General features: G+C 40.3%; 1 non-coding gene across 1 annotated transcript; it reads left to right on the forward strand.

Moving 5' to 3' along the window:
* Positions 1-7,109: 7,109 nt before the first annotated feature.
* Positions 7,110-22,858, forward strand: LOC106577815 (uncharacterized). The gene is made up of 7 exons (XR_014381416.1): positions 7,110-7,375; positions 18,656-18,949; positions 19,124-19,393; positions 21,560-21,649; positions 21,890-21,948; positions 22,121-22,165; positions 22,322-22,858. It is a non-coding gene; the product is annotated as an uncharacterized LOC106577815 (transcript).
* The last annotated feature ends 1,850 nt before the right edge of the window (positions 22,859-24,708 follow it).

Raw genomic sequence — 24,708 nt, forward strand, 5'->3', positions numbered from 1 at the left:
GTAAGACCCATTCTACAAGTTGGTAGTTAGTCAATAAATTCACAATTTGAGAGTTTTGATGAGGCAGAATATGCAACAAGCTAATTCCTTCATTTGTTGACTGGAAATGTCCATTGTCAGCAGCAGCTGGACCTGTTGATGTGACCTATGCTGAGGTTGTCCTCAAAAAGAAGACCAAAGCTAAGAAGAAGAGAGGTAAGACTGGACATCCTTCCCTCCATATTCCCCCTATCAGAACCTCACACCTCTGACCCCATATTGTATATCTATGTATTTTATCCTCACTCCCTACAGAAACAACCCCACCAGAGGCAGATTCAGTCTATTCTCAACTGAAGCCAGACACAACCCCAGGTAAGATGCTATTGATACTTCTATGTAACCCTCTCACCATAGACTTGGATAGATCAGCAAGGGAATAATGGTGAAAAGGACATCTCAGTGTATAAACCTTTATGATATTCACTCACTAGAGGAAACAAGAGGCTAGCGATATTACTAATAGATACATAAAGGCTTATATTACTGTTTTCAGAATGTTCTCAGATGCAACAAAATGAATGACTCAAAGAAAATACAAACACACACAGAATGCAATTTAACATGAATATTATAAATCAAATACAATATTGGAATAAAAATATAACCCTCGGGTATAGAGAGTGCACTCTTAAACTCAGTTACTGACACTGTTCAACCTAGCAAGCTTGCAAACTAATGTTGGTGCATTGGAGCTCAATGAGTTTCAATAGAAACCAAATGATTCAACAAATGAATTGGAAACCCCAGTGTTACTCACGAAACCGTAGCATACTCCCTGAAACAATCATTCCAAGGCCAATGCCTTTCTATAATCCATGGCGGAAAATGCCTTGCATGCAACAGAAGGGATGTCCAGCGTCATTAAAGAAGTCCACAGGCTCAGAACAAAACAGCTCCCGATCTGACAAGCTAAACTACCATGTCGAAATTCTCCACACAGCAATAGGCGAATTCAGGCAGAATCGACAGATACTGGACTTTCTGTACACTTGTAACAGGTAAGTAAAATTAAGCAACAGTCAATTTGCTAAATGCAATTTGTAATCTCTTCAAATGTACAAGTTTTAAATTCAAGAACTATAGTGTCCGTCTCAGGTCTCCTCATGTCTCCAGCAGCATCACCCCTTCCAGTGCCTCAAAAGTCCTCTGTCACAGCGAACCCAGAATTTACGCGATTGGCCCACAACTTTAACAAGGCTTCTCATTGGCTAAACCAAATCAGTTTACTTAGTTTACATGAACATAAATGTCCAAATAATTGAGTGGACTGTACATCAAAGAATTCAACAAACTGTGACTCTTAGAGGCCCAGTGCAATCAAAAACATGATTTTACTATGTTTTATATATATTTCCACACTATGATGTTACAATAATACTGTGAAATTGTTACAATTATAATCATGCCCTTTTAGTTTAAGAGCTGTTTTGAAAAGACCGATAGACATTTCAGCATGTTTAAATAACTTTGTGTGGTGATAAGTTACAGGTTCTTGTGGGAGATGGAGGGATAAATAACTTTGTGTGGTGATATGTTACAGGTCCTTGAGGGAGATGGAGGGATAAATAACTTTGTGTGGTGATAAGTTACAGGTCCTTGAGGGAGATGGAGGGATAAATAACTTTGTGTGGTGATATGTTACAGGTCCTTGAGGGAGATGGAGGGATAAATAACTTTGTGTGGTGATATGTTACAGGTCCTTGAGGGAGATGGAGGGATAAATAACTTTGTGTGGTGATATGTTACCGGTCCTTGAGGGAGATGGAGGGATAAATAACTTTGTGTGGTGATATGTTACAGGTCCTTGAGGGAGATGGAGGGATAAATAACTTTGTGTGGTGATATGTTACAGGTCCTTGAGGGAGATGGAGGGATAAATAACTTTGTGTGGTGATATGTTACCGGTCCTTGAGGGAGATGGAGGGATAAATAACTTTGTGTGGTGATATGTTACAGGTCCTTGAGGGAGATGGAGGGATAAATAACTTTGTGTGGTGATATGTTACAGGTCCTTGAGGGAGATGGAGGGATAAATAACTTTGTGTAGTGATATGTTACCGGTCCTTGAGGGAGATGGAGGGATAAATAACTTTGTGTGGTGATATGTTACAGGTCCTTGAGGGAGATGGAGGGATAAATAACTTTGTGTGGTGATATGTTACCGGTCCTTGAGGGAGATGGAGGGATAAATAACTTTGTGTGGTGATATGTTACAGGTCCTTGAGGGAGATGGAGGGATAAATAACTTTGTGTGGTGATATGTTACAGGTCCTTGAGGGAGATGGAGGGATAAATAACTTTGTGTGGTGATATGTTACCGGTCCTTGAGGGAGATGGAGGGATAAATAACTTTGTGTGGTGATATGTTACAGGTCCTTGAGGGAGATGGAGGGATAAATAACTTTGTGTGGTGATATGTTACAGGTCCTTGAGGGAGATGGAGGGATACATAACTTTGTGTGGTGATATGTTACAGGTCCTTGAGGGAGATGGAGGGATAAATAACTTTGTGTGATGATATGTTACAGGTCCTTGAGGGAGATGGAGGGATAAATAACTTAGTGTGGTGATATGTTACAGGTCCTTGAGGGAGATGGAGGGATAAATAACTTTGTGTGGTGATATGTTACAGGTCCTTGAGGGAGACGGAGGGACACACCATCAGAGGAGAAGCAGGAGCAATCTGGGAACATGGGTTATGCATGCTCAACGCACGCAAGCACACACACATGCAGGCATGCTCACACACACACACAAATAAAAACGCGCACGTACACACACACACGCCCACGAACACACAAATACAGAAAAAACGTTCATTTCTACAAGTGAACATGTGCAGTATTCCAAAAGCACTTGTGATCTTATGTTAAGTTAATGTGATAACGTGATCTTATGTGAAGTTAATGTGATAACATGTGATCTTATGTTAGGTTAATGTGATAACGTGATCTTATGTTAAGTTAATGTGATAACATGTGATCTTATGTTAAGTTAATGTGATAACATGTGATCTTATGTTAGGTTAATGTGATAACGTGATCTTATGTTAAGTTAATGTGATAACATGTGATCTTATGTTAAGTTAATGTGATAACGTGATCTTATGTGAAGTTAGTGTGATAACATGTGACAACATATGAAGCAACATGTGATGACAGAAACTGCACATGTGAAAACGTGATTTCACTTTACATTCTCATGTGTTTTTTCTGTGAGGGACACACACACAATAACACCTTGTACATTAAGGATTTGTATGTTATTTTAATTTACCAGATAAATACAACAAATATATTACATTTAACCGTGTGTATTACTGTAACAGCTTAAATAAATGATATGGTGTAATGCTGATAGATCTTACAAACAGCCACAGTAATTCTATCTGCTTTGTATTGTGTATTACTGTAACAGCTTAAATAAATGATATGGTGTAATGATGATAGAATTACTGTAGCTGTTTATAAGATCTATCTGCTTTGTATTGTGTATTACTGTAACAGCTTAAATAAATGATATGGTGTAATGATGATAGAATTACTGTAGCTGTTTATAAGATCTATCTGCTTTGTATTGTGTATTACTGTAACAGCTTAAATAAATGATATGGTGTAATGATGATAGATCTTATAAACAGCCACAGTAATTCTATCTGCTTTGTATTGTGTATTGAATTGTTGGGTTGTAAATGTACTGAAATGTATTATCATTAATTCATTATTCTGTCATTCAGATGATAGAATAACATATTTTCTATATGAATGTCACATATACATGTTCGCTTCTAATGACCTGTACTTTTACAATATCTTTGCATTGTGCTTTTTTAATAAACTTTATTTTTTTATCCACCAGATGGAATGAATGCTTTGTTAGAGTAAACAGATATTGTCCTCATGGTCAACTCTTCCATACAACCAACCTACTTTGTTCAGCTCTCCTTTCAGCCTAATAGAGTTGTTGGGCTCCTCAACATTACAGGAAAAGTGTTAGGAAGACAACATTTCAGCGTTTAATTAAACTACATTGTTGACAGCCTCACTCTATAATGAAATGTCAGGTATTACATTTGACACTGACTACACATCTAATAACCCTGATAATATAATGGAATACAATACAGTATAATGCAATACAATAGAACTCTCCAAACTACTACTTTAGGTTGATCAGTTATAGTTCAGTTGTAACATCAGGAAATACTAACAGAAATACATATCAAGAACTTGAGAAATATGACATGCTTTCTCTGATAAAAATATAGTGATGTGCAACATTTAATAACCCCCCTCATCTAAGACAGAAAGGACCTCTCACTATACTTTAACATTATACTACTGTAGTTCTACAACCAACACATAAATGTCTTCACTGTTTTTAATAAACTGAAAAATGTAAATGTGGACATTCACACCTATGATTGCAAAGGGGTCTTCCAAGTAAACAAAGGTCAGACTCATAAGTCAGAATGTGATATAACATGGTAACAATATTGAATGTTTCCATCACTGTGTTGAATTCCAAGTGCTAACCTACCTATACCTGCCTATGCATTACTAATAGTTATTACATATTGCCTCCTCATCCTAAAGACAAGGTGAAGGTGATTCATGACATTAGTGGTTGTCTGACTCTGATATTTACCTGCATGGTTGGTAAGACCACTGTTCCAGTTAGGGGGGTTATGTGTCTATGTGTTTAGACCTATGTAGACTGACTGACTGACGTCAAAGTGTCACTGCCATAGAATTAGGAATTAAAATACTAGAATGGACATGAACCTTCTTATGATGCGATAATGTCAGCCATTTTAGTTAGGGAGTTGCTCAATCATGGTTTGCCAGTTCTGTGATAAGATATTGTGTATAATAATGAATTTGAAAAATGTATCTGCACTGTATGTTTGTTAGCTAGCTAGCCAGACAGTTTTAGAGGAATGATAAAAAAATAGAATTAACTGCCAATATGTCAACATTCCATTCAAACAATGCAATCCACAGCCATACACTGGATGAAATCAAATAGGACTTAGAAAAGTTTGAAATGCAACATGTACTGACATTATATAATAATAACTTGACAGCTTTCCAACAATACACAAATGTAGATTTTTATAGTCTGTTCACATATACTGAGTATACTAAACATTAGGAACACCTTCCTGATGTTGAGTTGCACCCCCCGTCCCCTCTTTTTCTCTCAGAACAGCCTCAATTCGTTGGGACATGGACTCCACAAAGTGTTGTAAGCGTTCCTCATGGATGCTGGCCCATGTTGACCAATGCTTCCCACAGTTGTGTCAAATTGGCTGGATGTCCTTTGGGAGGTGGACCACTCTTGATACACACAGGAAACTGTTGAGTGTGAAAAACCTAGCAACATTGCAGTTCTTGACACGCCTGGCATCTTCAGTACTACTATACCCTATTCAAAGGCACTTAAATCTTTTGTCTTGCCCGTTCACCTCAATCCATGGCTCAATTATGTAAAGGCTGAAACATCCTTATTTAACCTGTCTCCAACCCTTCATCTTCACTGATTTGAAGTGGATTTAACAAATGACTTCAGGGAGGGATCATAGCTTTCACTTGGATTCACCTGGTCAGTCTATGTCATATTTTAGAGGCTATTTATACAGACAATTGGTATAAAACCCATATAAAGTGTATTTATAATTATTTGACAATTCTTTAGGTTGACAATAATTCTATTACACAATTTCTGATATATTACATGCCTTACTTTTATTTTCCTGCATAAGTAAAATCAGGATTCTGCCTATTCTGTCATTCATTCCTATTAGACTGATTTGGATTTCTCCCTGAACAATATGGCTGCCATTTTGTCCCCATTTTGGAACTTTAAGTGTCCATGACATAGAGATTCTATTACATTTCTAGAGGGGCTAAGGTCACTGCTTCTGAGAATCAGAAGCAGGTCACTATGGAGACTATCAGTCACAGGAAGTTACATCACAACAACATGTTAATTGAAACGTAGAAGGGGAGCCATTGTAAGTAACCTCGGAACCACTTCTTCCTGAAAACACATACGTGGGCGGGTTTATCATGTATAGCTCATGCAAACCCTTCTGCAGGCATATGAGGCCAACATGAAGAACTGCACACACTGTATTATCACATCCTCCTACATCCTCTCTCTCTCTCAGTCTCTCTCTCTCTCTCAATTCAATTCAATTCAATTCAATTCAAAGGGCTTTATTGGCATGGGAAACATATGTTTACATTGCCAAAGCAAGTGAAATAGATCGTAAACAAAAGTTTAAAAAACAATTTAAACATTACACACAAAAGCTCCAAGACAATACACATATTATGACTATATACAGTGTTGTAATGATGTGCAAATAGATAAACATAAATACAGGCTGAATTTACAATGGTGTTTATTCTTCACTGGTTGCCCTTGTGGCAACAAGTCACAAATGTTGCTGCTGTGATGGTACACTGTGGTATTTCACCCAATAGATATGGGAGTTTATCAAAATTGGATTTGTTCTTTGTGGGTCTGTGTAATCTGAGGGAAATATGTGTCTCTAATATGGTCATACATTTGGCAGGAGGATAGGAAGTGCAGCTCGGTGTCCACCTCATTTTGTGGACAGTGTGCACATAGCCTGTCTTCTCTTGAGAGACAGGTCTGCCAACGGCGGCTTCTCTCAATAGCAAGGCTATGCTCACTCACTCTCTCCCACTCTTTCTCTCTCTCTTTCTTTCTCTCTCTCTCTCTAACTCTCTCTCTCTCTCCCTCCCTCATCTCTATCTCTCTCTGTCATCTCTCTCTCTTTCCTCTCTCTCGCTCTCTCGCTCTCTCTCTCTCCTCTCTCTCTCCCTCCTCTCTGTCTCTCTTTCCCTCCTTTCTCTTTCTCTTCTACTAAGTGGTCTGCTCATAAAGTTCAAAAAATACTGTTACCTATAAAATAACATGACCATTAACCACACAACCAGCTACTAGGAAACACTCCAAAAAACCACCAGCATCAGACTGACGGACACAGTGACAGACCCCAAACACTCCCACTCATCATCCTTCTATCTCTCCAGCTGAGTGAAGGGGTTTTTCAGAGAACGACTATAGAGTGTGACTTCCTTTTCAACTAACATACAGGGAGTCTTATCAAATGATGTCTCTCTCTCTTCTCTTTCTTCTCTGTGTGTTTTGGTGAGTCTAGCTATCTACCAGTCAGAGATAGATGAGGAGGACGTACAGCCAGAGGAAACAGACATACAACTCCCAACAGAGATGTCTGGTGGTCCCCTCTCATGTTTCTCCAAACAGGGAATACTCCTACTCTCTATCCTCCACTATGGTACGTTTTGTATGGATTATTTACTTTCTCCTGCTCATGTTTTTTACAGTATGTATTACATGTGCTTGCATGATTAAGTTAGGAACGCAGTTAGCTTTCTCTAACTTCCTTGTTGGTTTTTGAATAGTGTGTGTTGAATGTGGAATGCCTTGTCAGTGATTGGTTTTATACCTCAAAATGTTTACTTTATTACTGTGTGATAATACTACTGCCTATATTCAGATAAACATGTATGGTGTTTTTTAATGAAACACATTCTGTCTGTGCTGGTGTGGTTGGGTCAATCGCTTTTGTCACACGTGTCGAATACAACAGGTGTAGACCTGTGAAATATTTACTTACAAGTCCTTAATCAACAATGCAGAGTTTTAAACAAGTAATTCAATATTGGCTAAATGAACTAAAGGAAAAATGGTAACAAAATAAAATATCAATAACAAGGCTATATTTAAGGGTACCAAGTCAATGTGCAGGGGAGGTCAGTCAAGGTCATTTAGGTAATATGTACAGTTGAAGTCGGAAGTTCACATACACTTATGTTGGAATCATTAAAACTCGTTTTTCAACCACTCCACACATTTCTTGTTAACAAACTATAGTTTTGGCAAGTCGGTTAGGACATCTACTTTGTGCATGACACAAGTCATTTTTCCAACAATTGTTTACAGACAGATTATTTCACTTATAATTCACTGGGTCACAATTCCAGTGGGTCAGAAGTTTACATACATTAAGTTGACTGTGCCTTTAAACAGCTTGGAAAATTCCAGAAAATGATGTGACTTCAACTTCAGCTTTAGAAGCTTCAGATAGGCTGATTGACATCATTTGAGTCAATTGGAAGTGTACTTGTGGATGTATTTCAAGGCCTACCTTCATACTCAGTGCCTTTTTGCTTTACATCATGGGAAAATCAAAAGAAATCAGCCAAGACCTCAGAAAAACAATTGTAGACCTCTACAAGTCTGGTTCATCGTTGGGAGCAATTTCCAAATGCCTGAAGGTACCACGTTCATCTGTACAAACAATAGTATGCAAGTATAAACAACATGGGACCACGCAGCTGTCATGCCGCTCAGCAAGGAAGAAGCCACTGCTACAAAGACCACCATAAAAAAGCCAGACTACGGTTTGCAACTGCACATGGGCACAGAGATCGTACTTTTTGGAGAAAAGTCCTCTGGTCTGATGAAACAAAAATAGAACTGTTTGGCCATAATGACCATCGTTATGTTTGGAGGAAAAAGGGGGAGGCTCGCAAGCCGAAGAACACGATCCCAACCGTGAAGCACAGGGGTGGCAGCATCATGTTGTGGGAGGCCTAACCTGACTCAGTTACACTAGCTCTGTCAGGAGGAATGGGCCAAAATTCACCCAACTTATTGTGGGAAGCTTGTGGAAGGCTACACGAAACGTCTGACCCAAGTTAAACAATTTAAAGGCAATGCTCCCAAATACAGTGAGGGAAAAAAGTATTTGATCCCCTGCTGATTTTGTACGTTTGCCCACTGACAAAGAAATGATCAGTCTATAATTTTAATGGTAGGTTTATTTGAACATTGAGAGACAGAATACAAAAAAATCCAGAAAAACGCATGTCAAAATGTTATAAATTGATTTTCATTTTAATGAGGGAAATAAGTATTTAACCCCCTCTCAATCAGAAAAATGTCTGGCTCCCAGGTGTCTTTTATACAGGTAATGAGCTGAGAGTAGGAGCACACTCTTAAAGGGAGTGCTCCTAATCTCAGCTTGTTACCTGTATAAAAGACACCTGTCCACAGAAGCAATCAATCAATCAGATTCCAAACTCTCCACCATGGCCAAGACCAAAGAGCTCTCCAAGGATGTCAGGGACAAGATTGTAGACCTACACAAGGCTGGAATGGGCTACAAGACCATTGCCAAGCAGCTTGGTGAGAAGGTGACAACAGTTGGTGCGATTATTCGCAAATGGAAGAAACACAAAAGAACTGTCAATCTCCCTCAGCCTGGGGCTCCATGCAAGATCTCACCTCGTGGAGTTGCAATGATCATGAGAACGGTGAGGAATCAGCCCAGAACTACACGGGAGGATCTTTTTCCCCTCAGTGTACTACTTGAGTGTATGTAAACTTCTGACCCACTGGGAATGTGATAAAATAAATAAAAGCTGAAATAAATCAGTCTCTACTGTTATTCTGACTTTTCACATTCTTAAAATAAATTGGTGATCCTAACTGACCTAAGACAGGGAATTTTTACTAGGATTAAATGTCAGGAATTGTGAAAAACTGAGTTTAAATGTATTTGGCTAAGGTGTATGTAAACTTCCGACTTCAACTGTACATGTAAGTAGGGGTAAAGTGTCTATGCATTGATAATAAACAGAGAAGTATGTGAAATGTGTGAAGGAATGTGAACGTGTGTGTGTGTGTGTGCTTGTTTGTGCGTTTGTGGAGTCAATATGAATGTGTGTGTGTGTGAGGATCTGCCATTGTTATGAGCGTTCTCAAGCCGCCCTCTACTGGCGGTGCGAAAGCAGTGCCCTAATGTTGTGATAAGCCCAGTCGTTCTGGACGAAGGCTAACGACTGTTTAGTCTAAATTACACTATAGTGCCTGGAAATACGATGACATTCCTAAAGCAGTCAAATGTTTAGCATTATTATGGTGTCAAATTTCCTTTAGACAGATGTCAAATTTGTCATTATATAGCAAAGTTAATCAAAAATAGTTAGCAATGCTAACTTTAGCTAGCTAAAATCCGTTGTCCTCCCCTCAATCTTAGCTAACTAGCTAAAGTTATACTGAATCTAAAGTCAATCTGGCAACATCAAAATTGTGACAAAAAGTTTTCCTACAAATTATTTGCCTCCTTTTGAATGGTATTGTCAAAAGTGGTAATATCAAAAGTCTGGGTGTGACACAAGGCAAAAACAGTGCAAAACAGTGAAATCCAGATATTAAATGCTTTAGGGGGGAAAACATTTTAAAATATAGCTATACTGAACCAACATATAAGCACAACATGCAACAAGTAAAAATATTTTATTGAGTAACAGTTCATATAAGGTAATCAGTCAATTGAAATACATTTATTAGGCCCTAATCTATGGATTTCACATGGCTACAGATATGCATCTGTTGTTCATATTTCGCTTTAAAAAAAGTAGGGGCGTGGATCAGGAATCCAGTCAGTGTGACCAACCTTTGCATCATGCAGCTCGACACATCTTCGCATAGAGTTAATCTGTAACGGTTGTCGTCGGAAGTTGAAGGAGTGGACCTAAGCGCAGCGTGGTAAGTGTTCATGATTTTTATTATTCAATGAAACACTCGAACAAAAGTAACAAATAAACGAAAAGTGCACAGTTCTGTCAGGTACAGAATACAAAACAGAAAACAACTACCCACAAAACACAGGTGGAAAAAGGCTGCCTAAGTATGATTCCCAATCAGAGACAACGATAGACAGCTGCCTCTGATTGGGAACCCTAATTGGCCAAAACAAAGAAATAGATAACATAGAATGCCCACCCCACATCACACCCTGACCTAACCAAATAGAGAAATAAAACGTCTCTCTAAGGTCAGGGCGTGACATAATCAGGCTGTTGTCCCACTCCTCTTCAATGGCTGTGCGAAGTTGCTGGATATTTGAGGGAACTGGAACACGCTGTCATACACGTTAATCCAGAGCATCCCAAACATGCTCATTGGGTGACATGTCTGGTGACTATGCAGGCCATGGAAGAACTGGGACATTTTCAGCTTCCTGAATTGTGTACAGATCCTTGAGACATAGGACCATTCATTATCATTCTGAAACATGATGTGATGGCGGCGGATAAATGGCATGACAATGGGCCTCAGGATCTCGTAACGGTATCTCTGTACAATTAAATTGCAATCGATAAAATGCAATTTTGGTCATTGTCCGTAGCTTATGCCTGCCTGCGTTTACCATAACCCAGAGTGCCCCACCATGGGGCACTCTGTTCACAACGTTGATGTCAGCAAACGGCTCGCCCACACGACCACTCGTCTGTGATTTTATTGGAGGTTGGATGAACTATCTAGAAAAAAGAAACGCACACCTTTAAAGGCGAGGTGCTGGCTAGCGGAGTAGAACACTAGAAAATAAAGGAAAGCCGCACGTTGGATGAACTGCCAAATTCTTTAAGACAATGTTGGAGGCGGCTTATCTTAGAGAAATGTACATTCAATTCTCTGGCAACAGCTCTGGTGGGGATTCCAACAGTCAGCATGCCAATTGCACACTCCCTCAAAACATGAGACATCTGTGACTTTTTGTGACAAAAAATGCACATTTTAGAGTGGCCTTTTTTAAATCCCCAGCGCAAGGTGCACCTGTGTAATGATCATGCTGTTTAATCAGCTTCTTGATATGCCACACCTGTCAGGTGGATGGATTATCTTGGCTAAGGACAAATTCTCACTAACAGGGATGTAAACAAATGTGTGCACAATATTTGAGAGAAATAAGCTTTTTGGGAATATGAAAAATGTCTGAGAACTTTTATTTCAGCTCATGAAGCAGAGGACCAATATTTTACATGTTGTGTTTATATTTTTATCCATTGTAAATATATTTTGAAAACCTGCAATGACTTTCTATTTTCTTGCTCCCTTTCTACAAAACGTACAAATGTGACCGTTTTTACATATGTAGACACTGGTATTGTGCTGGAGATTATGAAAATTAGGTTAAAAAAAAAGTGGTGGAGTTTCCCTTTAATATAAAACAGAAAAAACTAAATGATACTTTTTTTCTTACAAATATACCCCCGGGACACAAAAAAAGCCTTTAGTTGCAAAATCGCATGAGTCTATCAACCTGGACATGATTCTGTTTCATTTCTATGTTATTATAAATGTGGGCCTTAAGTTGATTCTTTCTTGCCATGGAAATGCAGTGACTCAGATACAGATCACCTTCACACCTGAAAACTTCAAACACTTATTCTCAGCACAGAACTCAGTCAACAGGAAGTGGTTTTTAGTTTCTTGTCATAGTCACTCTCACACACATAGAGATGTATAGAGTACTCATAAGCCAGTTTTAACATGGGCAGCGCCATTGAGGACTTTTACCATTGTGTAGTAGTCAACTGGGTGGGACTTCCTATGGGTTAAGGAAAGACCACATAACTACATCAGATCATCAGGAGGGGTCAGCCAATGAATTATACTCATGAGCAAACATTCCATAACTGCAGGTGGCAGTAAATATACAAACTTGGCTTCATACCTGCTCAAACAACACACTCCAGGTGGCACTATACACCCTTTCAGTTTATTTACCAACTCGTAGAAGAAGAAGATTGGCTACTTCAAAATGGAGATGGCTTCAATGGCGCTGCCCGTGCACTCACAAACGCCATAATGGAATGGATACAACGTTGCGATCTCTATACATCTCTAAGCTCACAGCTTAAAATGGAGCTACACCCCCTCACCCTAACCATTTCCTACAATGGACAAAGATGTAAGTGTTTTCCAACCGAAAAAAAGGCAGCGCTGCTCTGATCAACTTTCTCCATTCAAATCTTACCTTACTATTAGAATTATTACACAATACTGATGATGGATCAGCTCCTAGACAGGTATTACCACCTACAGCAGCAAATATTGAGGCGGCTAAGGCGTATTATAATGCTTACCCAATGAAAATGCACCCCCCCCCCAAAAAACAAATTACAATCCTGGGACACATACTCATTGAGAAATAATTACAAGAGGGGAATGCAGCAAAATCTGATGAGTAAAGTATTTTGCTAAACTATTTTGAACTTGCATAAATGCTGCACTTACTAACAATGACTAACACAATTAAAGTCAAAGTAGATTGTAAGAAATACTGTAGCATACCATTATTATTTTCAACCGAACTCCATTTGTTGCCACTATTATGTATCCCAGTGGTTTTTAAACTTTTTTTACCAATGGACCCCTAAAATTTGTGCTACAAAACTTGCGACCCTGCGTACGCACATGCACATGTACACACCTGAACATGCGCGCACAATCACTGCACAAATGTAGTCTGTCATTACAGTCATAAATGGTGATGCATTTTTTCTAAAGGCAGTAGACTACAGAAATACTGCATTTTACACCTGCATTTGGAGCTGAAAGTCATTCATGTTAGCAGCCAATGTCAACTAGGGATATAGGCTATCATGTCACTTCTCTGGCGTCCAGAGCAAGAAAAATCATACGGCCTACTTGTAGCTGAAGTTGCAGGATTGGATGGAAAGCATATTCTGTCTGCACCTCCCCATCACTTTGGAGGGCAGCCTGCCTGCAGAGTGCTCGTTGCCAGTCGGGTAGCCCTGTCTTCCTCACAAATAGCATAATACATTTGACAGAATATGTTACATCCTCATCCCATAATATTGAAGGCAGTGCGATGTTACAGCTGCCTATCTTTAGACATATAGCCAGTAGCCAGTCAAATAGGCCTATCTGAAAATTGAACATGATCAATCAAATCTGGCAAGGTAAGACAGTAGTAGATTGCTAAACAGTATTTTATATGAATGATAAACGTAGGTCTGTTTTTGCAGGCAAAACTGGAATAAATTAAACAAATTATTTCTGGTCACTAATCTGGATATGCGCGACCGACTTGGCGTGCCAGTGCTGATCACTGGTCAACAATCAAGAACTACAACTTTTTGGCTCTGAAGCATATATAAGATTTGCGGGCAGTGGGTTCAGAAAAACAACAAATAGGCCTAATGTATACAACAACAAAAAAACTTTTTCTGGGAAATTAAAAGGCACTTTGGAGGCTGGAAGGACAAATAGGGATGTGCTCTGCATGAAATAGAGTCAGACATATTACAGACAGTAGACTACAAGTAGCAACATATAACTACATTGTTTGAACATGAAATGTAAGTATTTCAATATGATTGAAATAGACCTATAGTATACATTTTATATTTTAAAGCAGTCATCTCGGTTTTCATTAGAAGCGTGTTTTTATATGGCTCGTTTGTATCAATTGCAAAGAAATTGGCAACTTTGTATTTGTAGTCAATTTGGTTCAGAAGTTATTTGCGGTTATTGGAACAGATAAACCATGTGATTCTATGTTCAGCGGAGATCTTCTGTGTATAAACTGACGCGAGAGGGCAAAACAGCATCTAACAACGTATTTAACTGTTCTACAGGTGGTCTGAGGCAGGCGTTAGATTATGAGTGTTTCCAAGTGGAACGTTAATAGTGGTGATTTTGGGAAACAGCTCGGAGATTTAACGATGCTCCTACAAAGATTCTAACGATGAATTTAGCCTTAAAATGCTTTCGGGAAACCAGGCCATGGTTACGTAATTACCAGTAGGCCTATATCCAAACATTTGTTTGCACAGAAAGAACTAAATCATTCCACTCGCTATTAGAAGTCAAATGCAGTTTAGAGGTATTACATCTACTGACTTTAGAACCATGCGGACGCCTGGGAGCGGGAGGGAAGGCTGTTTGTATGGCTGTCTGGCTTTATGGAGAGCAGAGCTCTATATATAATGATGAGATGTTCATGTCGCCCTAACAATGAGAGTCTTCCCAAAGGCAGTCGACAAGTTAATAAAAATCCTGCTGCTGTATCGCAGGCAGCTAATTCCTCTGTGACATGTCTGTAGAATGTTAAGTCCCCTATTGCCTGAGGTTAATGAAGCTACAGTAACAAGGTGATAATGGGGGATAGCGTGGTAGGCACAGCTTGTCCCATGAATGAATCATAACAATTTAGGATCAGCTGATAACTGCGAAACAAACATTCTGGATAATATAGAGAACCTCGAACTATTTATTGATCAGCATTTTGATATGCTCGAAAAATTATCGGATACATCAAAGCGAACAAGAGAAGACCTTTCCTCGAGCTCTGCGAGCGAAACTGAAGGGAAGCCACCATCTAAAATTCCAAATTTAACATTGGAGGGGGACGTTTTTATAACTATGTCTCCAGAAGATAGAGCATTGCTTACAAGCATGTTTAAAAAGCTGGATGTGTTGCCTGGGCTACTGGGGGAGGTTGAGGCCTTAAAAACAGGAATGGATTACAGTAATAAAATGATGGAAGAAATACAAGCGAAAAATAAGATCTTGAAAACTATCGTGGACTGCCTGGCAAATTCGATGTATTAGTATCCAACTAACATTAGGTAACTAGTTAACATACCGGTACATACTGCTGTAATGCTATGCGGTTTGTAAGGATAGCAGAGCTAACAAATTGTCAGCCAACATAACGTGTAAGGTAACTTATTTGAAAAGTCATTACTTTATTACATTGCTCAACTAGCCACGCCCATTTTCTGAATAATTGCATTATGGGCCCTAAAAGTATCGAAATAGTGTCCTCCGCATGTATACTTTGTATTTTGGCAAATTTAGTAGAACATCCGGGAACTTTTGGCATATTAACTATATCCATACTATGACCAATAAGCATACTATATGCTCAATTCACGTCACAAATAGTACAGTTAGTGTGGTTAGTATGAGTATTCAAACACAGCTAAGGTAAGATGACAGACGAACAGTTAGATACAATTGATTTTCAAAGGGCTCACCATTTCGGTGGCAGAGGGGAGGGAAGGCCCCGTCCGATCGTAGCTATGCTAACTCACTACGAAATGAAAATTGCCTTGTTACAACAGGGTAGGGAACTGAAGAACACCCCGTTCTCTATAAATGAACAATTTCCCCATGAAATAGAGGAGAGACAATGTGCCCTGTATCCCACTTTCAAACGGCTCAGAGCAGAGAAGCAGAATGTATCTTGTAAATTGTATCTAAACAACCAAATGGGCTCGAAGATTACGATCTGGCTGTGAGTGATTGCTACCTCCTGCTGAAGTAGTCCCCGATACACATTTGCACGGCATTACACAGTACAATTATGGATTAATTTGTTTTTTACAACAACAACAAAAAATTGCATGATGGACACTTTAATATAATATATATTCAGTATGGAACCGTGGACTATGTGGACTTAAAATAAGGTTGGACTTAGTGGCAATTATAGCATGTAAATCTTGGTGGGGAAAACAAAATTGTATGCATGCCAGCAAAGCCACTATACAATACAACACAACACAATACATGAATTGCACTATAACGTGACAAACAGTGCCCACAAATTGTTAGGGCCTACATAAAGCTGTCCCAACTGGAGAGCTTTCTTTTCAGCACCATGGTGTCAAGTTGTGTGAAGGATCGGGAGACAGGCGCAGGAATGTGTAATAGCGTTTTTTTATTGACCCAAATTACAGCGTGCCACGTAAAGGCACGGGGATGAAGACCAAACAAACACGTATACAAAACACAGGGTTGAAACCCAAACAAAAGAGCGAGGAGTACCTTGAATTAATACATGGGGCGAGACCCATAATACATACATGGGACGAGACCCGAAAACACAAGAGCACAATGAAACACCACGGACGAGACCCGTAATCATATATGCACATCCAAACGGCACGAAAGCCAAAACAACACAGCACAGATAGTCACAGGCACAACAGACTTTGGAACAATAAGCAGCCCAATGGTGAACCAAAGGGCACATTTATACAATTATAAATCAGTGATGAAATGGGGACCAGGTGCGCGTAATGACACAGTTCAGTTCCTAGAGGCCGGTAACGTAGACCTAAACTGGTGCACGGAAACAGCAACAGTACCGGAGGGATCTGTGACAGAATAATCAACCATTAAGGGAGACAGCGGGAATGGCCCATCTGACGATGCTGCAACTGGTCCGTCCGGCCCCTCCGCAACTTCAGCAGCTGCAACTGGCCTGTCCGACGCTGCCACAACTGGCCTGTCCGACGCCGCCACAACTGGCCTGTCCGACGCCGCCACAACTGGTCTGTCCGACGCCGCTGCAACTGGTCGGTCCGACGCCGCTGCAACTTCGGCAACTGGCCTGTCCGATTACGATGCAACTTCGACAGCTGCAACGGGTCCTGATCGACCCGCACTGCATTCCTGTGATCGTCCTCGAGGCCGGTGTCGTCCCGCTGCTAGTGAGGCGCGTCGGGGGGTATTGTCATGGATCCCTCCGGTAGTGTTGTTCTTTCCGTGCACCAGTTTCGGAGGTCTACGTCACCGGCCTATAGGAACTGAACTGTGTCATTACGCACATCTGGTCCCTATTTCATCACTGATTTATATTTGTATAAATGTGCCCTTTGGTTTCTATTGGGCTTTCGATTATTGTTCCAATGTCCGTTGGTCGTGTGAGCACCTGTACCTTGCTGTTTTGGCTTTCGTGCCACTTGTATTGTGCAGATGATTACGGATCTCGTCCCGTGTTGTATCATTGTGCGCTTGTGGTTTCGGGTCTCGTCCCGTGTATTTATTCAATGTACTCCTCGCTCTTTTGTTTGGGTTTCAACCCTGTGTTTTATATACGTGTTTGTATGGTCTTCGTCCCTGTGCCTTTACATGACACGCTGTAATTTGGGTTTATTAAAAAACCCTATTACGCATTCCTGAGCCTGTCCCACGATCCTTTATACCAACGTGACACATGGAGTGAATCCTTACCACTGCTACACCTGGCTATCAGTAAAGCCTGACCTGGCAGCAAAACAGTTCATTCTGACTTGCTTAAACAACTCTTGAGATGGTTTGGGATGAGTTGGACCGCAGATTGAAGGAAAAGCAGCCAACCAGTGCTCAGCATACGTGGGAACTCCTTCAAGACAGTTGGAAAAGCATTCCTCATGAAGCTGCTTGAGAGAATGCCAAGAGTGTGCAAAGCTGTCATCAAGGCAATGGGTGGCTACTTTGAAGAATCTCAAATATAAAATATTTTTGATTTGTTTAACACTTTTTTGGTTACTACATGATTCCATATGGATTATTTCATAGTTTTGATGTCTTCACCATTTTTCTGCAATGTAGAAAATAGTAAAAATAAAGAAAAACCCTTGAATTAGTAGGTGTGTCCAAGCTTTTGACTGGTACTGATATATATATATATATATATATATAGAGATATATATATATATATATATAGATATATATATATATAGTAAGATAGTTGGAAAAGTTTCAAGTGGTCTTCAAGGGACAGCAGATTTAATAAATGGTGCACCGAAAGGAAATTCATTACTGAGGACAGAAGAAATAAGTAAAATAATGGTTAGGAGAAATAATACATTGGAACACAGTTTCATGTCTTAGCCTGGTTTGTTTTTGGTGTTTTATCCCTCGCTAAAAAAACAGGTGCAAACTATTCCTCTCTGTTTAGGGATCTGTGCTGACGTCCCTCCAAAGGACCTGTATGGATTGAAGGGGGGTTCGGTGTGCCTGGCTGTAGCAGAACCACCGCAGGAGCTTCGAAGACAAAGTTGGAAGGTCAATAGTACCATAATAGTTGCTGACAAAAAGGTCTCTCCTAAATACCAGGAGAAAGTGGAGTATAATCCACTGAACCACTCTCTGTGCATTAAGAATCTGAGTGAAAAAGACAGGGGAACTTACATTGCAACCTATAACAAAAATTGGGAAGAGTTGACTACTACATACAGACTAACAGTACAGGGTGAGTTTGCTGCACTAAAGTCCACGATAGGCAGTTATCAGCTTTTTTCTCATAGTTTGATTTAATTGTCTATGACTGTAGTGTTATTGACAACATCTTACATTTTACAGTTTATCATCTGTTAGACGTTGGAGAATGATCACAACTCTCTCTTTCTCTCTCCTGGTTGGTCAGAGCCTATATCCAAGGTGGAGATCCAGAAGGAGATCAAGCTATTGGCCAACCAGTCCTGTTCAGTGTGGCTGCTGTGCAACGTGTCAGTCGGCTCCAACCTCTCCTACACCTGGGAGAGAGGGAATGAGACGTACAGGGACGACCAGTAGATACACTTCTCTCTGTCACCAGCAGACGGAGACATCAGTGTAACCTGCACTGCCTCCAACTCATTCAGTTGGAAATCTGCCTCTACAACAGTGAAGTGTAGTAATGACACAACCACCCAAGGTAACTAGATATCATAATAATCGACTCCATACACTTTTCAGTGTGCTGATAAGCTTACCTTGTCAAATATAATGTAATATTCTCAACATTCTGTGAGACATGTTTTAGAGCTTAATATACCGTCACCTCCAAAAGTATTGGCTCCCTTGATAAAGATGATAAATACTGAGCATATAGTGTATGTATAAAAAAAGGGGAAATTATTTTATTCTAACACAATTGCTCAGAGAAAGAGAATTTGTTTTACAAATAATCATTTATCTTCTCAAAAAGATACTGCAGATGTCAACATCACTGGCACCCCTTTTTTCAATACTCCTGCACCCTCCCTTGCGAGGATGTAATGTTGCCTACCCTTACCACCTAGGGTCAGCCCGTCAGGAAGTCCATGATCAAGTTGCAGAGGGAGGTTAAGTCCCAGGGTCCCACGTTCTGTGATGATCTTGGAGGGGACTATGGTGTGAACAACATTCTCACATAGGTATTTGTTTTATCTACAGTACCAGTCAAAAGTTTGGACACACCTACTCATTCAAGGGTTTTTCTTTATTTTTACTAATTTATACATTGTAGAATATTAGTGAAGACATCAAAACTATGAAATAACACATATGGAATCATGTAGAATCATGTAGTAACCCAATAAGTGTTAAACAAATCAAAATATATTTTATGTTTGAGATTCTTCAAAGTAGCCACCCTTTGCCTTGATGACAGCTTTGCACACTCTCGGCATTCTCTCAACCAGCTTCATGAGGAATGCTTTTCCAACAGTCTTGAAGGAGTTCCCACGTATGCTGAGCACTTGTTGGCTGCTTTTCCTTCACTCTGCGATCCAACTCATCCCAAACCATCTCAATTGAGTTGAGGTCAGGTGATTGTGGAGGCCAGGTCATCTGATGGAGTACCATCACTCTCCTTCTTGGTCAAATAGCCCTTACACAGCCTGGAGGTGTGTTGGGTCATTGTCCTGTTGAAAAACAAATTATAGTCCCACTAAGCGCAAACCAGATGGGATGGCGTATCGCTGCAGAATGCTGTGGTAGCCATGCTGGTTAAGTGTGCCTTGAATTCTAAATAAATCACTGACAGTGTCACTAGCAAAGCACCGCCACACCATCACACCTCCTCATCCATGCTTCATGGTGTGAACCACACATGAGGAGATCATCTGTTCACCTACTCTGTGTCTCATAAAGACACGCCGGTTGGAACCAAAAATCTCAAATTTGGACTCATCAGACTAAAGGACAGATTTCTACCTGTCTAATGTCCATTGCTCGTGTTTCTTGGCCCAAGCAAGTCCAAGGGCCTCCCGAGTGGCGCAGTGGTCTAAGGCACTGCATCGCAGTGCTAACTGTGCCACTACAGAACCTGGTTCGAGTCCAGACTCTGTAGCAGCCAGCTGCGACCGGGAGACACATGGGGCGGCGTACAATTGGCCCCAGTGTCGTCCGGGTTAGGGGAGGGTTTGGCCGGCAGAGATGTTACTGTCCCATCGTGCACTAGCAACTCCTGTGGTGGACTGGGTGCAATCCATGCTGACACGGTCGCCAGGTGCACGGCATTTCCTCCAACACATTGATGCAGCTGGCTTCCGGTTAAGGGGCCGTTGTGTCAAGAAGCAGTGCGGCTATGCAGTGTCGTGTTTCGGAGGACACATGGCTCTCGACCTTTGTCTCTCCTGAGTCCGTACGGGAGTTGCAGTGATGGGACAAGACTGTAACTACCAATTGGGGAGAGAAAATATATAAAAAAATTCTAAAATAATACAAAAAATAAATATTCTGTATGGAGGAATAGTCTAAGATCCCTCACAATGTGTTCTCCAATCTCATACAACATTTTTGAAAAAGGCTCTGTCATTATTTTCGCAAGGGAAGGGTGCTGGAGTATTTAAAACAGGGATATTGATAATTTTGACACCTATCTTTTTGAGAAGAAAATGTTTACTTGATTAACAAAATCTCTATCGATGAGCAAATGTTAGTATAAAATAATATAATTTCCAAATTTGTTTTGAGCTCAGTATTTGAATGATTCATTTCATAGTCTTTTTTGCTCATCTTTATTAAGAGTGCAAATCATTTTGGCGGTGACTGTAGTTATACTGTATGGTCTACTAGCATAACATTGACATGGGTGTTATTATTGACTATCGTACAGGGCTGGTGTGGTGTAGCATCTGCATTGTAGTGGTGCTGATCCTCATTGTAGCTGTGGCAGTGTATTACCGCAGGGGCCGCCGTAACATGGGTATGTACAGCATAGGGCCCTCAACTATATAAACAAACATTTTAGATGGCTCTGCAAGTATTCTTAGGATGATTATGATGTTGCATAAGCATAATTAGAGACTTTCGGCCTTGGAATATTAAGGAAATTGGAAAAAGAGAGAGGAGCCTCATAAGTGTCTCATTTATTCATTTCTGGTTATGTTTGTTGATATCCTGTTTAGTATCTGATTGGTTGATATTTTGTTCTTGTCAAACACAGTAGTTCAAATTGACAACACAATATATGCAGATGTTATGGGCAGTACAAGAATTATAGATGTAAGTATGCATTGCCGTTATTATATATCTGAATGTGTGTAAGCTCATGTATGTGAAGCCAACTGTCTGATTGCTGTGTAGTTTCTACACATGTGCAGTATTTTGATGTTTTTGTGCAATGTTCATCCATTGTGTTTATGGGTTTAAGTACCTATTTCTGTTTTTATTCCAGACAAGAGGGACTGTGGTCGACCTGGCTGACCCAAGACTGAACAAGGTGAGAGCGAGACATGAATGGTCATACCTGATATCGTTGAACAAAAATCTAATAAAACTGTCTATGAGTGAATAGCAGACTATGTCGTCTACTTTGGAAGTTATCTACCCTTCATGATGCTGAAACAGTTTCTTCTTGGTTGTCTGTCACATTTAGCCGCAGACTCTGTATGACGAGATCAAAGTTGGACGCCCTCTTCTGCCTACCAGGAAGTACTTGTGAGCTGAGCAGGATGTATTGATAGGATAGGCCTTACATCTTTGCATCATCTGCATCCGAGGCTACAGTCTGTAGATAGATGTTACTGTTCACTTTTATCACGACTTGCACATTTCTGACATTTGTTGCTTATTTTTTTCATGATTGCAATCTTCTCCCATTATTGTTCCTCATATGTCCAGGCTGCATCACATCCGGATGTGATTGGGAGTCCCTTAGGGCGGCGCACAATTGGCCCAGCATCATCCGGGTTTAGCCGGGAAAGGCCATCATCGTAAATAAGAATTTTTCTTAACTGACTTGCCTAGTTAAATAAAGGTTACTTTAAAAAAAACGTATATATACAGTTGAAGTCGGAAGTTTACATACACTTACAGTGGGGGAAATAAGTATTTCATCCCCTGCTGATTTTGTACATTTGCCCACTGATAAAGAAAGGATCAGTCTATAATTTTAATGGTAGGTTTATTTGAACAGTGAGAGACAGAATAACAACAAAAAAATCCAGTAAAACGCATGTCAAAAATGTTATAAATTGATTTGCATTTTAAAATGAGGGAAAGAAGTATTTGACCCCCTCTCAATCAGAAAGATTTCTGGCTCCCAGGTGTCTTTTATACAGGTAACGAGCTGAGATTAGGAGCACACTCTTAAAGGGAGTGCTCCTAACCGCAGCTTGTTACCTGTAAAAAAGACACCTGTCCACAGAAGCAATCAATCAATCAGATTCCAAACTCTCCACCATGGCCAAGACCAAAGAGCTCTCCAAGGATGTCAGGGACAAGATTGTAGACCTACACACGGCTGGAATGGGCTACAAGACCATCGCCAAGCAGCTTGGTGAGAAGGTGACAACATTTGGTGCGATTATCCGCAAATGGAAGAAACACAAAAGAACTGTCAATATCCCTCGGCCTGGGGCTCCATGCAAGATCTCACCTCGTGGGGTTGCAATGATCATGAGAACGGTGAGGAATCAGCCCACAACTACACGGGAGGATCTTGTCAATGATCTTAAAGATGCTGGGACCATAGTCACCAAGAAAACAATTGGTAACACACTACGCCGTGAAGGACTGAAATCCTGCAGCGGCCGCAAGGTCCCCTTGCTCAAGAATACATATACATGCCCGTCTGAAGTTTGCCAATGAACATCTGAATGATTCAGAGGACAACTGGTGAAAGTGTTGTGGTCAGATGAGACCAAAATTGAGCTCTTTGGCATCAACTCAACTCGTTGTGTTTGGAGGAGGAGGAATGCTGCCTATGACCCCAATAACACCATCCCCACCGTCAAACATGGAGGTGGAAACATTATGCTTAGGGTGTTTTTCTGCTAAGGGGACAACTTCACCGCATCAAAGGGACGATGGACGGGGCCATGTACCATCAAATCTTGGGTGAGAACCTCCTTCCCTCAGCCAGGGCATTGAAAATGGGTCGTGGATGGGTATTCCAGCATGACAATGACCCAAAACACACGGCCAAGGGAACAAAGGAGTGGCTCAAGAAGAAGCACATTAAGGTCCTGGAGTGTCCTAGCCAGTCTCCAGACCTTAATCCCATAGAAAATATGTGGAGGGAGCTGAAGGTTCGAGTTGCCAAACCTCATCCTCGAAACCTTAATGACTTGGAGAAGATCTGCAAAGAGGAGTGGGACAAAATCCCTCCTGAGATGTGTGCAAACCTGGTGGCCAACTACAAGAAACGTCTGGCCTCTGTGATTGCCAACAAGGGTTTTGCCACCAAGTACTAAGTCATGTTTTGCAAAGGTGTCAAATACTTATTTCCCTCATTAAAATGCAAATCATTTTATAACATTTTTGACAAGCGTTTTTCTGGATGTTTTTGTTGTTATTCTGTCTCTCACTGTTCAAATAAACCTACCATTAACATTATAGACTGATAATTTATTTGTAAGTGGCAAACGTACAAAATCAGCAGGGGATCAAATACTTTTTCCCCCCACTGTAGGTTGGAGTCATTAAAACTCGTTTTTCAACCACTCCACAAATTTCTTGTTAACAAACTATAGTTTTGGCAAGTCGGTTAGGACATCTACTTTGTGCATGACACAAGTAACTTTTCCAACAATTGTTTACAGACAGATTATTTCACTTATAATTCACTGTATGACAATTCCAGTGGGTCAGAAGTTTACATACACTAAGTTAACTGTGGCTTTAAACAGCTTTGGAAAATTCCAGAAAATTATGTCATGGCTTTAGAAGCTTCTGATAGGCTGATTGACATCATTTGAGTCAATTGGAGGTGTACCTGTGGATGTATTTCAAGGCCTACCTTCAAACTCAGTGCCTCTTTGC

Source organism: Salmo salar, chromosome 18 (genome assembly GCF_965601325.2).
Source record: "Salmo salar chromosome 18, fSalSal1, whole genome shotgun sequence".
NCBI lineage: Eukaryota > Metazoa > Chordata > Actinopteri > Salmoniformes > Salmonidae > Salmo > Salmo salar.